Here is a 15,045-nt window from a genome sequence, read left to right as displayed (position 1 = left end):
TGTACACCAGTGGCGTATTTAAGGGGGTGGCTATCGAGCTGAAGCCCCCTTCCCACGAAATAAAGTTGTTACATACATAACCTCATTAAAATATTTCGGCACCCAAAAGAAAAGATATGAGTGCTTATTCATGTGTTGTGCATAAGCCCCTTCCCGAAACAAAATCCTAAATACGCTACTGGTATAGGCACACGGAGACAAAAATCGAGCGTTTTCAGAAAAAAACTACAGGCAGCTTTCCTAACGCTACACTTGCCACGGCTAAGCAGAGTAACTGCAATCTCTGTTGTAATCCAAATTTTCCGTGCTTCGTTGGAGCCAGATCAACCTAAATGACTGAGTTTGAAATAGCACTATTGTTTTTTTTTGTTGTTGTTGTTGTTAACAACAAAATGGATTTTTGTTGGTTTTCTGAGATGTTACGGATAAGAATTTACCATTAATCATCGATTATTCATATTTATTGCCATGTGCCTCAATTATGGATAATCTTTTACCATTGTATGATAATAATTTTGCATTTTTTTTTGTCGTTAAGCATAGGAATTTGTGGCAGATAACATAAAGTATGTATTCTCTGTAAAATATTGAAAGATAAGAAAAACTAATTTTACAAATGTTGTTTCTGCTTAAGTATTTCTGCCTTCTTGATTTTGTCTCCTCGTCACGGCTCAGAGCAGAATCTTGATGTCGCTTAGCAACGAGTCATGAATTGTTTATGCTATGTGTAAGATACTTGTACCAAAAGTCTTTCTCATGAAAACTTTGTATTCAAGTTTAGAGAGCATCGCTTTAAACTTTGCTTTTAAGGTTTAAACTTACAAAAAAAAAAAAAAAGCTTCGGTATCAAATGTCTAGTCTCTTGATAACTTTTGGTTAAGAAAATTACAAATTCTATGGTCGTGTATAGACCTTTTTTTTTTAAAAAAAAAGGTCTATTAACGACCTTCTTTTTTTAAAAAAAATGTAGGTGTTTATCTCCAGTCTAAAGCAGTCATTTCTAATTGGTGGGCGATATAACGCGTAGAAGCAAGTTTTGTTTTAAATCGGAAGTTGTGAGAAATCGTTGGAGCAAAGAAGGGGAGGGGTAGGAGTAGGGAAATGATATAAAACAAACATTGGCAGTGTACGTGTTATTATATATATCCTCAAATAGCTTGTCTGTAAAACCATTACTTACATTACCGATATTCTTGTTCGCTTCTCATCACTTCAACACTCGGTTTGATGAATTCTCAGTGTTCTCACTATGTGGTTTACCAAGAATGAGATCAACAAGTTGTAATGTTACAGAACATCTAGATGGAAGTCACAGTGAATCGGGAGAAAGCGGGAGAATCCAGGAAAACTGATGCAGACGATATTTTTTTTACTGCAAAGTTCACTTGACGCAAGCTGGAATCGAACAAGGGACCACACGTACCAGAGGTAAGTGCTCCTCCACTGAAACACTGTAGCCCCAGCCACCCTTCATCGATATCAAACCCCTGACCGGAGAGAAATTGATTCAGGTAGGGAAACATATGATAATCGCTCGGCGCAAGGTGAGGATTGTACGGTGGATGGTCCAATAGCTCCCATCCAAAAGATCAGATTAACTCTTGAGTTTGATTAGCAGAATCGTACACACTAACGCAACGAAAACAACTGGTGTCGCCTCATGCCCAAAGCATGCTGGGAGACAGCGCGCGTGCGCATTTCGACAGAAACAACAAGCAGCCAATAGCAGCAGTGGGTTAAGAAGTGGCTTCGATTACAGGTGGTTGATTTCCACTGCCTGTCCGTACAAAGACTTGTCGAAATGCTAAGATAAATATTTAAACAAACATGGTAACTATGTAGCAAATAGCTTAATGCGTACAGAGGAAATAACCAACAAGTATGGCACTATCTTCACTAGTTTTGTTTCTATTTACAAAAAAATAACCCTCGTATTTGGCGTTTATATACACTAGATCTATAGTTTTTTTATTGTGTGTGTGTGTGTGTGTGACGCAAACACCTTAATTTAATTACGGTGAAAAGAGAAGCAAAACTGAAGACAGCGTCTCTTGGTTAAATCAACATGACTAAAGGCATTTGCAGTGCTTATAAACAATGTGTGTTTTGTGTTATGCAAAAAAGAACCTGTTTAAAAAAGCCTGCTAATTTTCTTTTGTTAGCTGGAGGCGACACAGTGTTATGTGCAGTCAATATCTCTCCACACACACCGTTGCCACACCCTGGATGCTTCTCACATTCCACATAGTTCTATGCGCTTCCTCATTTTTATTCTCAGTACGAGGTGTCACGCTTACAGTATGACAATAAAATTACAAAATTCTACAATATTGAAAGTGTTGAACGAAATACTACTACTACTATGACTACTACCACTATCCCATTACTGTTACTGCTATTACTACTACTAGAACCACTATTATTAGTACTACTACTACTACTACTACTACTATTACTGCTATTATTACTATTACTGCTGCTGCTGCTGCTACAGAGGTTGTTCAGTCTACATTTGGCCAATTTCGACTTACCTAAAAATTTAGGAGAATCCATGGCGCCAGGTCCGTAAGTGCTCGATATGTTTCCCTTGGTTCCTAACAATAGACCGACAGCGTAATTTCCACTGTAATAGACTTCTCTGAAGAACTGGGAGAGGAATCTTGTCCCATTCCCTTTGCACAGATTTCCAAAGTCCTTCCACAGTTGTCACACGCCGTTTTCTCAAAGCCCGCTTCAGCAATCCAAATCCACAATAGTCCATAGAATTTGCATCTGGAGATTTAACAGGTACCTCATTGAAAGGTGTCGCCTGTATTCCACTTGCCTCCTCCATCTCCCTGTAGAATGCGAGGGACGATAGTCAGGTATGTGATGAGGCCTTGTCCATGTGAATGCGCACCAGATTGGCGTCATTTCCGTACATTGTTGGAATCTCATGCTCGTATATCGGCCGCATGATCTGCTCCTGAAAATACTGCGAATTTATTTTGCAGTTCTTTGCCACCTTACGAATCTTCAGTTTACCTCGGTAACAGTAGCCAGTAGCGACCATGAACCCTTTTGGGAAGGATTCTTTACAGACACGGACCCACCTTCTGAAGTTCTTGGCACCTTTCTCTCGGTACATGATGGTTCTCGGTTTGCCGCAGTCGGAAAGGTAAATTCATGCTTTATCGAGCGTTACGCCATACATCCCCCTTTGTTTTGCCAGATGCCATTCGTACAGCTTCCGGGCGTTACACTTTCGTTCCTTTCGGTGGGCATCCGTGAGAAGATGGCCGCGAGCTTTCATGCCTTTTTCTAGCTTAAGTTGATGGTGTAACGTCCGGCTCATAGTCCCCAAAGACACGTCAAGACGATTAGCCATACACCTTTGTGTTGGCGGATTTTCTTGCATTGCCATTTTGCGAAGTTTCCTCTGCATGGTGGAGATGGCCCTGGTGCATTCCCGCTTCCTAGGCAACTTCGTTGGTGATCCAAATGATGAAGCTTCGTTGCCCTTGTACTTTTTAATAACATTTTTTATTCCACTTAAACTGATGTTGCAACCATTCTTCTTGCATTGTTTTCTAATGACAGAAACACTAAAGTGGGCGCCATAAAGAGCCACAACATGGTCTTCCCAAAACCGGCTTAGTTTGGGCGGCATTTTGGTCACAGAGCGGAAACCCACACACTTGGAAACAAATTTAACACAACACTCACAGCAATGGTCCTGTTTTGTGCGTTATTGTCGTCCGCGCGGAAAAACAACTCCGTTCCCAGGAAGCCACTGCACAACACTGCAGGACGCCACGAGCCAGGTCGGGTGAGTCCATTCTGCCCGGGAGGGGAAGGAACGAAATCGCCCAAACGTAGGCTGAACAACCTCTGTACTACTACTAATGTTACTACTAGTACTACTACTATTACTGCTACTCCTATTACTACTACTACTACTACTACCACTACAACTGCTACTACTGCTACTACTATTACTACTACTACTGCTAATACCGCTACTACAATTACGACTACTCTACTACTGTTACTACTACTACTATTACTATTACTACTACTATTACTATCAGTGCTACTGCTACTACTATTACTATTACTACTACAAACACTACTACTACTACTATTACTATTACTATTACTACTACTACTGTTACTAATGCTACTACTACTATACTCTGCATCACCTGAGTTGGCTTGTGGCATCAGCCAATAAGCTTACAATGCGCTGTTACTAAACCTTCAGGGAAGAACCTGATAGTTCATAATTGATTTTATTCGTATTTGTGGACAATTATGAATGTTAGATTCATCACTGAAGGTTTAGTAACAGCGCACTGCTAGCTTATTGGCTGAAGCCATACGCCAATTCGGGTGACACGGAGTATACTACTGCTGGTACTACTACTACTATACTACTACTACTACTACTACTACTACTACTACTACTAATAATAATAATAATAATAATAATAATAAATTCGAGAATACCACATATACAAAACAATGGACCCCTCAAAGTTGAACAAAACTAAATTTTTAAGTGCAAATCTTCATCCATAATTCTCGAAAAAATATTAAAAAACAAAAAACAAAACAAAAACAAAAAATATATACTGTACAATAAGAAGGCTACCTATTGAGATGAGAGTAATGCTGAAATACGCCCTACCAGCAAAGACGACAGTATATAGCATGGTTATATATAGTGGCGAATCCAAGAGGGAGGCTATAGGGGCTATAGCCCCCCCCCACCCTTGACGCTCAGGTATACATTGTATAAAATGGGCTTCAATTCTGCTTTACACTGGATGAAGTAGCAAATTATGGTTTAGCCCTTCCCTTGATCATATTCTGGATCCGCCACTATATATTTAATGATTAATTAATTAACTGTTAATCCTTGTTTAAGTATTATTTTATCTAAATGAGAAGTATATATCAATTGACAAATCACAACGAGCTGAAGAAAATGAGGTGATTGAGGGGAATCCTCCAGAACTAAGCACGTACACAGGAAAGGGTGCAAAGATTTTTTGAGAGGTCTAAATTCAATATGCGAATAAATGATACTAAAATTTGTAAACTCACCCATAATAAATTAGACTAAATGTACAGGAAATTCGAAATTTCAGGGGTGGGTGAGGTCAGGCCCGTATCCACGGGTGGGCCGGGCCCCCTAAATTTTTCTGGCCTCCCTTAAATTTTCACGGTAGGGTTGCAAATGAACTATAATATAGTGAGAACTATGCTATGGTTGCATCGGGCCCCCCGTAACTTCTACCAGGCCTCCCTAAATTTTTGGCCTGGCCACCGGCCTGGGTGAGGTGCGGATCCCCAGGAGTTATTCCCTGTGTACGTTTCTGTCGAGAGAAGTTCTCGAAAAAATTGAAAAATATGATTTTTTTATGGCGCCTCGTTCGTTGCCAACAATATTTTTTATTTTATTTTTGCTGATACAGATTCTTTTTTTATTTATGTGTTGTAGAGGAACGTTCAAGTTACAACCGGAATTTTTTTGTTACACACAGAAGGCAACATGCAAATCAATTTCTGTTCTTTTCCAAGCTACTCCCCATGTACAGACATACACTTGTCCCATTGATGTAGGAGTGTCCGTATATCTGCAGCATAGAATTCTTGGGGACGATCTTTCAGCCATTTCACCACACACTTTTGACTTCGTCGTCGGTGTGGAATATTTGTTGTAACAAGTACTGTATATGAAAGTCCCAATGCAACAGATCGGGGCTATACGAGGGATGGTGTAGGATTTCCCAACCAAGTTTTGTAATAGCTATGACCGTTGTCGTGGCCGTATGAGGACGCGTGTTGTCATGCAGGATGATGACGCTGTTCTTCATCGTCTGTAGCCGTTTTCTTCTCAAAGTCTATTTGAGTTTGATTCGGAGGAGGTTGCTGTATTACACCGCATTGATTGTGCCCCCACGTACCAGCAAATAAGTGCATATCACCCTGGAATGTCCCAGGATAATACCGTCAGCATCACTTTGCCAACGGATCCTTCTACCTTGAATTTTTTTCGGCAGCGGAGAGTCTGGAGCGCTTTGACTCCGAAGTGTAATGATGCACCCATCTCTCATCGCAGGTAATTATCTTTGCAAGGAAGCTGTCACATTTGTTTTTTGAAATCGCTGTAGATGCCGATACGATACCTTTTCCCTACACCTGCTTCTGGTTAAATGTTAGCATTTTATGGGACCCATCTGGCTGTAAATTCTCTGAAATTCAGGTACTTGTAGATGATTGTTTAGATATTTCTCATATTGATGTTTGTTTTCGCAACTTAAATCGCTCTTATTGATACGTCGATTACTCAGAGTGAACTGCTTCATCCGATGAATGTTGGTTTCATTGGCTCCAGTAGTGGATTCTTTTCCTGCCTTAAATTTTGAACACTGAGAAAGAGTTCCTTTCGTACACTTGAGACTGAGAGAAGAGTTTCTTGCGTACTTAATCTTCTGAATATTTCAGCAGGTTTCACGCCTTCCTTCAGAAGGAACTTGATGATGCAGCGCTACCTCACTTGGGCCGCCAGCTTCACACTGTCGGGCTTGTTTGCGATCATCCATCGCCGCTCTCTGAGACTCTATCTTCTGAACTGTCCGTTGTCGCAGAAACGTCTCAGGACTACCCTATCGCAGGATAGGACACGAACAGCGCCGTAACTTAGATTTTTACGGCGGGGAGCAAGCATTGATACGCGTATTTGGGCCCCTTAGAAAAGTTATTTTCTAATTCTTTGGCCCCCTTTCTCCAATTTTCTCTTACTCTTTATGGGCCTCCGGAGCCTGTAGGCCATTCCGTACGGCAAGGTCTGCGGGACCGTTAGTTACGCCCATGGGCCCGTTCCATACATGACAAATTAATTAAGGTCACAATATTGACAAATCTCAAAGCCATACGAATAAATATTATTTCTAGGACCCCTAATAGTAGACATTTTTGACTCATTTTTGTTTTATTTATCTTTTCTGTGCTGTTTTGTTTATGTAACATAGTGAACCTCTTTCATGTTTCATTTATAATTTCATGTTCCTACTTATGTGAAGTAAGAAAATTTTGTCATAAAATGCCTCCCTTGAACGGCGGGGAGCTTCCCTGGGGGCAGTTCTCCCCTGCCCACCACAAGTTACGGCCCTGGACACGGACGCTAAGCTGCACACAGCAATACATGGGAAAAAGAAATTCAGGTCATAAATTGAACGTTCCTCGCATATGCAGAACGTAAACTTCTAAGTAGCAGATTGTATCTATTATTTTCCTACAAATTGTGATACGATCTCCTAACAGTGATATAAATACTCTTAACAGTGACACACATACTTCTAACAGTGATACATCACGCATGCTACTTCTAATAGTGATACAATGCTTGTAATGGTGACACAATATTCCTAACAGTGATACAATATTCCTTACAGTGACACAATACTCGTAACAATGACACACATATTCTAATAGTGACACAATACTTCTAAGAGTGACACACAAAATCCTAACAGTGACAATCTGAATCCTAATAGTGACATAAATATTCCTAACAGTGACGCAATACTCCTAACAATGACATTCTAATAGTGACACAATACACCTAACAGTGATACAATATCCCTAACAGTGACACACATAATCCTAACTGTGACACAGCTTCTACATGTCAAATTTCTTCATTTTGTTTTCTACTGCTTCACAACTAAATATCATTTTCTATCTTGTTTTCTAGATAAATTTAGTAATAATAATAATAATAATAATAATAATAATAATAACAATAATAATAATAATAATAATAATAATAATAATAATAATAATAATAATAATAATAATAATAATAATATAGCCCTTCTTCCACTGCACTGGTCTGGTAGTTGGCACGCTCGCCTTTGGAACACGTCCTGTGTTACACGTGGTCCTGAAATTGCAGTGACATTTGAAGCCATTGCGGTGGTTCGGATTCCACCTTAAGACTTAGGCTATTTGAGAAAGCGTAACCCCCTGTAGCGAACACGGCCAAGATGGCTATTCAGTAAATTTACTTTCATCAGAGTTGTAAATCATACTGTGAGCCAGTCAGGGTTTCCGGGTCTTTCTTGCCAGGTCCAGTTGTGTAATAGCAGAATTCCAATACTCCGCACAAAACATCTTCCAAGCAGCTGTTTCTTGCTACAATCCCTTTACCTGGCAACACGTCTTTCCTTCTTCCCTTTCTTTTGAAATCTTTTAAACAGCAGGCGGTCTATTGTTCCGAAATTCACCAAATACGCTAGAGCTGACGTTTTCTCCACGTTTTTATTGCTTTCGCGTTTGTGAATAGCCATCTACATTTAAATACATGACCAGCGTATTCCAAGCGTACGCATGAGCAATAAATACGATTTGCGATCGCTTCAATTAGCCTGGTACTAAATTGTAGACCCACGTCTCATGTATCTTCGCCAACCAGTAAATAGGGCACCATATGTAAATTTGTAATGTAATGCAATTTTAAACTTTAAAAAGACAATGCAGTTTGCCATTTCCTATCAAATCACCATCATAAAAAGAAAATAAACTTCATTTGTTCTTCAAAATTGTGGTTCGAAGCTTTTTTTAAAATTGTTTCGTTTGTTTGTTTGTTACTCTTACCTGAAAGACATAAAAATGCTAGTAGTAAATCTTGGGAACATCGTTAGGGAACTTTGTAAGTTTTGATTTGTTTGTCAAATCTTTGTGCTTGTTTACTGTTTAAGTTCCTCTAACTTTGTTCGTTCCGTTGTTGACGAGAATTGTTGAAACTTTGCTTTGTGTATCTTCCCTCGAGTGATTGTTGTTGAACTGACAGATTCAGAGAAACTTTTTTTTGTTGTTTTATTTTCTTAGATTTGTTCAGTTAGCACGTCTTTATCTCATCTATCTACGAGAGAGAACTTTGGAAACGCAAGCCAGTGGCGGATTCACGGGGAATTCGAAGGAACGGCCGACCTCTTTTTTTCTTAAATCCATTTCATTCTGTTATTTGCAGTATTAATTTATTAAGTATTAGTTGTTATGCCAGCACTTCGCACAGGTTAGATAAAATACCTATGTAAACAAACTGAACAATGAAAAAAAATCTTATTTTACTAATGGACTTGACACTAATATTAGTCATTTTGGATTATTTTTACATGTTTTGGTGTCCCTTTCTTCCGATGATCCCCGGCCCGCACACAATGGTAGCTGAATTTGAAAGTCATTGTTAATAGAAGTGTCACCATTGATCTCAGCGACTGCGAAAACTATGAATTTGACACTAATATCGGTCATTTTCTACTACTTTTACAAGTCTCGGTAAACGTCTCCCTGAGAGGCGGCGTGTTGTTTGCCACGACTCGATTTTTGTGTTCTTTGCCACGATTAGGGATGCGTTCGAGTCGGGGCCGAGACAGAATTTTCCTGACAAAATTCGAGTCGAGACACAGCTCTTCCAATAGAAAAATATATATTTTTTGAATCGAGACATCACTTTTACAGGACATTTTCGAGTCGAGACAGTCTCAAATCTGGTCTCGTGCGCATCCCTAGCCACGATTTTGCCACAATCTTTGCATTCTGATCTTATCAGATCTGATTATATTGAAGGTATACAGACACTTGGAGTGAAAGGAAGGGTTGCCAGACACTTTTGTTTTTGATTCCCTGGGACAAGTGGTAAGTGTTCTCGCCTTTGGAACGAGAGAGGTCTCATTAGACTCGCTGCTGAAAGAGAACATCAAGCTCCAAACAAATAAACAGAAAACATCATTAATATCACAATAGCTTAGTAAATTGATAGCCCTATAATTGCATTTTCTTTTTTAATGAATATCTTAATATCATCTCCTGTTACATAATGTTCTGTTTTTCGTTATGCTACGCGACTGAAGAAATGGATTTTATATCCTTAAGAAAAATTAAATTAAATATTTTCATTTTACGTCCCACGCTTATGCCTTGTAAGCTAAGGGATATGATGATGATGATGAGAATGAATAAAAATAATGTATTGAAGAAAGTGGGAGGAAACAGAAGAACATCGAGAAAACTCACACACACAGTGTTTGCCCACCACAAAGCCCACTTCGCGCGAGCTGAAATCTGACCAGAGATCCTGATAGTATGAAACAACAGCAAGCAAATATGTGTAGAAAAGCTCAATAAACACAAATGTAAACGGAAGATCACACTTCAAACTGATGAAATGGAGATATCTCCTGGCATGACTAAGCCTATAGACCCGTAACAGTATCCTTCGAAGACATTTTTTTATTTTGTGATATTAAAAACTGAAATATTTTTTTTAATCTTTCGGAGAAACCAATCAATAAACAAGTAAAAGTGAAATATTTTAAATAAAGTGAAAGTAAAAAACAAACATTATAGACACGGAAGACTTTCACAAAGGAAAATAAGCCATTTCATACACAATCCTATTTTCTCAAATCCGAAATATAGGGGCCGCGGTGACTCAGTGGTAGAGCGTTCACCTCTGGTGTTTGGGGTCCCGAGTTCGATACTAGCCCCCGCCAAGTAAACGTTGTGGTGGAGAAACACCGTGTGCGTGGGTTTTCTCAGGGGTTCTCCCGTTTCCTCCCACTTTCTTCATTCCACCATTTCATTCATTTCTCATTTTCACCGTCTCTTTTAGCCTAACCGGCATAACCGTGGGACGTAAAACTCAAAGATTTCATTTCATTTTTTCAAATCCGAAATAAAAAATGAAAGTATGGAAAACAAGTATATAAACTCCAGAAATCTTACAAAAATCACTTCACTTTAAATCACAACTCAACCTCAACGCATTTGCACAACATCGTTTACAGTGGTGTTCTCCTAAACAAACCCATTAAAACATAAATTCATAAGCAATCGAGTGCTGTCTAATGTCAAACGACCAAAAATATAAATCCAGTAAAATGGCTTACAATCAAAGTCAGAAATGGAAAATTCAGATATAATTTAAATTTTGAGAATAAACTAAAACCCTCCTAAAATCCCTTTCGAGAGAAATGTTTAATGAATACTCGAAACTTGGGTTATGAATAAGAACAGTAACCCAATAACGTGCTTGGGACCGTTTGTATTGCATGTATTCGGTTTATACGTATAATATATTTGATTGTTATAATATAGTCATCTGGCAACCCTCAACTTCTGAGTCGATTTTCTATAAATCTTCACGATTATGACATAAGATAAATCAGAGAGAACCATACCGTGGCAAACAACACTAAAATCGAGTCGTGGCAAACAACACGTAATCCCCTGAGACCCCCTTGGTGGTCTTGGTCTAGGACAGTGTTTCTCAAAGTGTGGGTCGCGGGCTGTTTTTAGGTGGGTCGCGAGAAGTATTTCCGTTTAATTATGAAAACTTTATTTTGATTTAGAAACATATGTTGTGAAGTACTATTCAGAAAATGAAGCGTTTGTTAATGAACACGTAATGGTGAAGAGTAAGTGCCGTAGAGGGAGGCTACTTAAACTTTGGAGGAAACTTTGACATTTTCGGTGATACTTTGACACAATGCAGGAGCGTCGTTTCAGACTTCGCTTGAGGGGGGCAAGAGCACCACCGACATAAGATATTCACGTTACGTGCTAATATATAAGTAGACAATTCATTAAATTATATGCATTCCTCAAACACTTGCGGGGGGGCAATTGCCCCCTCCTGCCCCCTTTAAATGACGCCCCTGACACAATGTTCTTCAAGATATTGTTAACTCACACTCAAGCACACCGAGATGGAAAAGAAAAGGGTGTTGTAATAGGAGACAACTTGGGATCTCATTTCTCCCCAAAATGTTGTAAAAGCTACAGTGAAAGAAGGAATCTATTTCACTTGTCTGCCGCCTAACTCAACGCTTCTTCTGCAACCTTTAGATGTCGGAGTATTTGCCCCCCTCAAAAAACACTTGAGACAGATCTTGGAAAAATGGAGGAAGGAATCGCGTCGGAAGGGAATCATACGTAAGGAGCAAGTTCAAGTTATATTGAAAAGACTCAAACATGTTTTGGCTGCTAAAGTTCCAAGTTATCTCCAAAGTGTTTTTAGAACAACTGGACTTTATGCCATCGATAAGCAGGCTGTGCTCAAGAATCTTCCTGGCGCTGACAGTGGTACATCTGAAAGTATCTTGGATAAAAACCTTTTGGAATTTCCGAAGGAAGAACGAGGTTTCAACCAAGAGAGAATCCGCCACAGAAGAGGAAAGAAAGTGAACGTAGCACCTGGAGCACCAGTTACTTTGAAAAGCAACAAGAACAACAATCAACTCGAATTTGAAGAACTTCCAGAACTTGAAGGGCAAAGTGATGACTTCCCACTGGATGAGCCAGCGTGTTCCAATGTGGCCAAGAAAAGAAAAATAGACGACAATCTTTGTTCAATTTGTAAGTGCGATTTCGCCCATTACCGAGGAAGAGATTGGATTTGTTGTGTGCCATGCAAGTCGTGGGTCTGCGGGATATGTAACAAAGGATCCAGGGATCCGTTCTATGAATGCAAAAATTGCCAAGATAATATGTAATAGAACTCATTACTGTACCAGTTCTTATTACAAAACATTTTGTAGTTTCGATTTCATTTTTTATTATTTTTCTATTGTTTCACTTTGATAGCCAAGTTTTAGTTTCAGAATTTGTTAAAAGTGTTGTCAAATGTAGAAAGGGTAAATAAAAGTACAAAAATACCCCAAAATCCGCCTTTATCATCCATTAACAAAAAAAGTTTTTTAAAAATAAAATCAAGTGTTAAACAAGTCCCTAAAGGCACCCAAATTTGACCTAAAATGAAAAGAAGTAACGTGTCAAACTAGCCCCAAATTGTGGAGCTACATAGTCACTAATTTAAGTCAGAATATTTTGATGTAAGACTTAGTGTCATCATCATCATCATAGGTATTCTGCCTTTATTGGCAGGTCACTTGCCGCAGCTGAAAAGCTTCCATGCCCCACGGTCCTCCGTTAACCTTTTCGTCTTCGCGTATGATCTTTCCGTTTTAATATCATCCATTAATTGTAGTCTCCTTCGCCCCCCTCCCTCTCTTTCCCGCCACCATACCCTCTAGGACGTCCCTCATGATACAATCTCTTCTTAGGCAATGTCCCAACCAGTTTCTCTTCCTCTTCCTAATTATATCTAAAAGTCTTCTTTTCTCACCCACCATTTCTAACACTCTCTTATTCGTTTTCCGCTCGACCCAACTAATTCTTTCCATTCTTCTCCACAGCCACATTTCGAAGGCTTCCAGTCGATTTTCGTCACCTTTACGTAATGTCCATGTTTCCGCCCCATACAGTACAACACTCCACACGAAGCATTTTATGAGTATTTTTCTCAACTCTTTGTTCAAGGTCCCACAAAACAGACTTTTCTTTCTTTTAAAGGCTTCTTTCGCCATTCCTATCCTTGCTTTTATTTCACGTTCGCATTTCATGTCATTACTAAGAATACTACCCAGGTATCGAAAACTATTCACTTGTTCTATTTTCTCCCCTCCTACTTTTATATTTGACACAGACCCCTTCGTTCCAATCACCATGGCTTTTGTCTTTCTAACATTTATTTTCATCCCATATTCTTCAAAGCCCTTTCTCATTTTTTCTAACATTTTATTGATTTTCTTTTCAGATTCTGCAAGAAGCGCCATATCGTCAGCAAATCTTATGCATCTAATCATTCTACCTCTTACCGAAATACCATCATCATCATGTAAACTCTTTTTCACTATTTCTTCTAGATAGACATTAAATAGTGTTGGCGAGAGGCAGCATCCTTGTCGAACTCCCCTTCCAATTGCACTCTCTTCCGTCAGTTCTTTCCCTATCCTAACACTTACTTGTTAGTTCATGTATAAGTTTCTTATGAGTCTTCTATCTTTCCATTCCAACCCTATCTTTGTTAGAACTCCCAACAACAATTCCCAAACGTTATTAGTAGGGGTTTGTAGCCGATGGTCCATTTGGTGTAACTGCACACATGCAATATTATATCGAAAATAAATAAGAGAGTTATGTTCAATAAACTTTCCAAAACATGTCAAAGTACCCCCCTTTTACGGTGGTTACTCAAAGCCCGGCCCTGTTGTACAGTCAGTAGAGATACAGGGTTAGGATGGAAAAGTAGTGGATGAGTCAAAATCTGTCACAGGGTAGGGCACCGCGTCGGGAGTAGTGTTAGCTCTGTGTTACCTTTCTATGGAGATATTTTAACCTTTTTTGAAAGTTCGTACAAATTCATATGATACAGTTGTTTAAAAATAAATTAATATTACACTTGCTTGATCTGCTATCATCACCGACTGATATTCCCATACCGACAGGGCCACTATATTCATAAGTTTCCATTACAATTTAATTTGAAAGTGAGATATTTACGATAGATATAAAAGAAACCAACTAAATTCTGACTTATTAAAATTTAAGCATCTAGCTCTATTTTATAACATTCGTAGTCGCTCGGGGTATTCACATCCCTAAATAAATGTCATATTAATTACTCAAACGGACTGAACGAACTGGAATGAGAGATATGATTTACAAAATTTAATTGCTTTGAAATACATCACCATTACGTAGAACGCCAATGTGTGTTTGAATAAAAGTAGGTGGGCCACAAAATACTTTTTATTATTCAATGTGGGTCGCAGTAACAGCAAGTTTGAGAACCACTGGTCTAGGGCGTGGATCAAGGTACTCGTGACCAAAATTTGGTAACTATCGGTCCACTCGTCTGGTCCTCAGGCCGCACAGAGTCCAACAGACACACACACACACAAACAAACTCTTCATTTTATTTATATTAGATTAAAAATACAGTTCATTATTTGGTCGATCCAATCTGTTTAACACAAGCTTGGAAGTGTTTAACTTAAATAAGTGCTAGTTATACAGCTTTATCGATTGAACCAGACCCCGAGCCACTCCTTGAAATCACCACTGATTTGAACTGTGGATATTCCTGGGGTTTATTTCCATCTTGTCTAATCTCATGTTGCCTAACGGCTTATTAAGCACTAACTTTCT

The 15,045-nt window shown here is 39.0% G+C and overlaps 1 protein-coding gene across 1 annotated transcript in view; it reads left to right on the top strand.

The window, feature by feature from the left end:
• The window catches only part of LOC145675764 (uncharacterized), a 165,558-nt gene that overhangs the window by 42,935 nt on the left and 107,578 nt on the right, over positions 1–15,045 (top strand). The gene's annotated exons all lie outside the window — the stretch shown is intronic.

The sequence above is a fragment of the Thermobia domestica genome, chromosome 18 (assembly GCF_964235325.1).
Source record: "Thermobia domestica chromosome 18, izTheDome1.hap1.1, whole genome shotgun sequence".
Lineage (NCBI taxonomy): Eukaryota > Metazoa > Arthropoda > Insecta > Zygentoma > Lepismatidae > Thermobia > Thermobia domestica.
The sequence above is the reverse complement of the archived record's forward strand: the minus strand, read 5'-3'. Positions and strand labels throughout refer to the sequence as shown.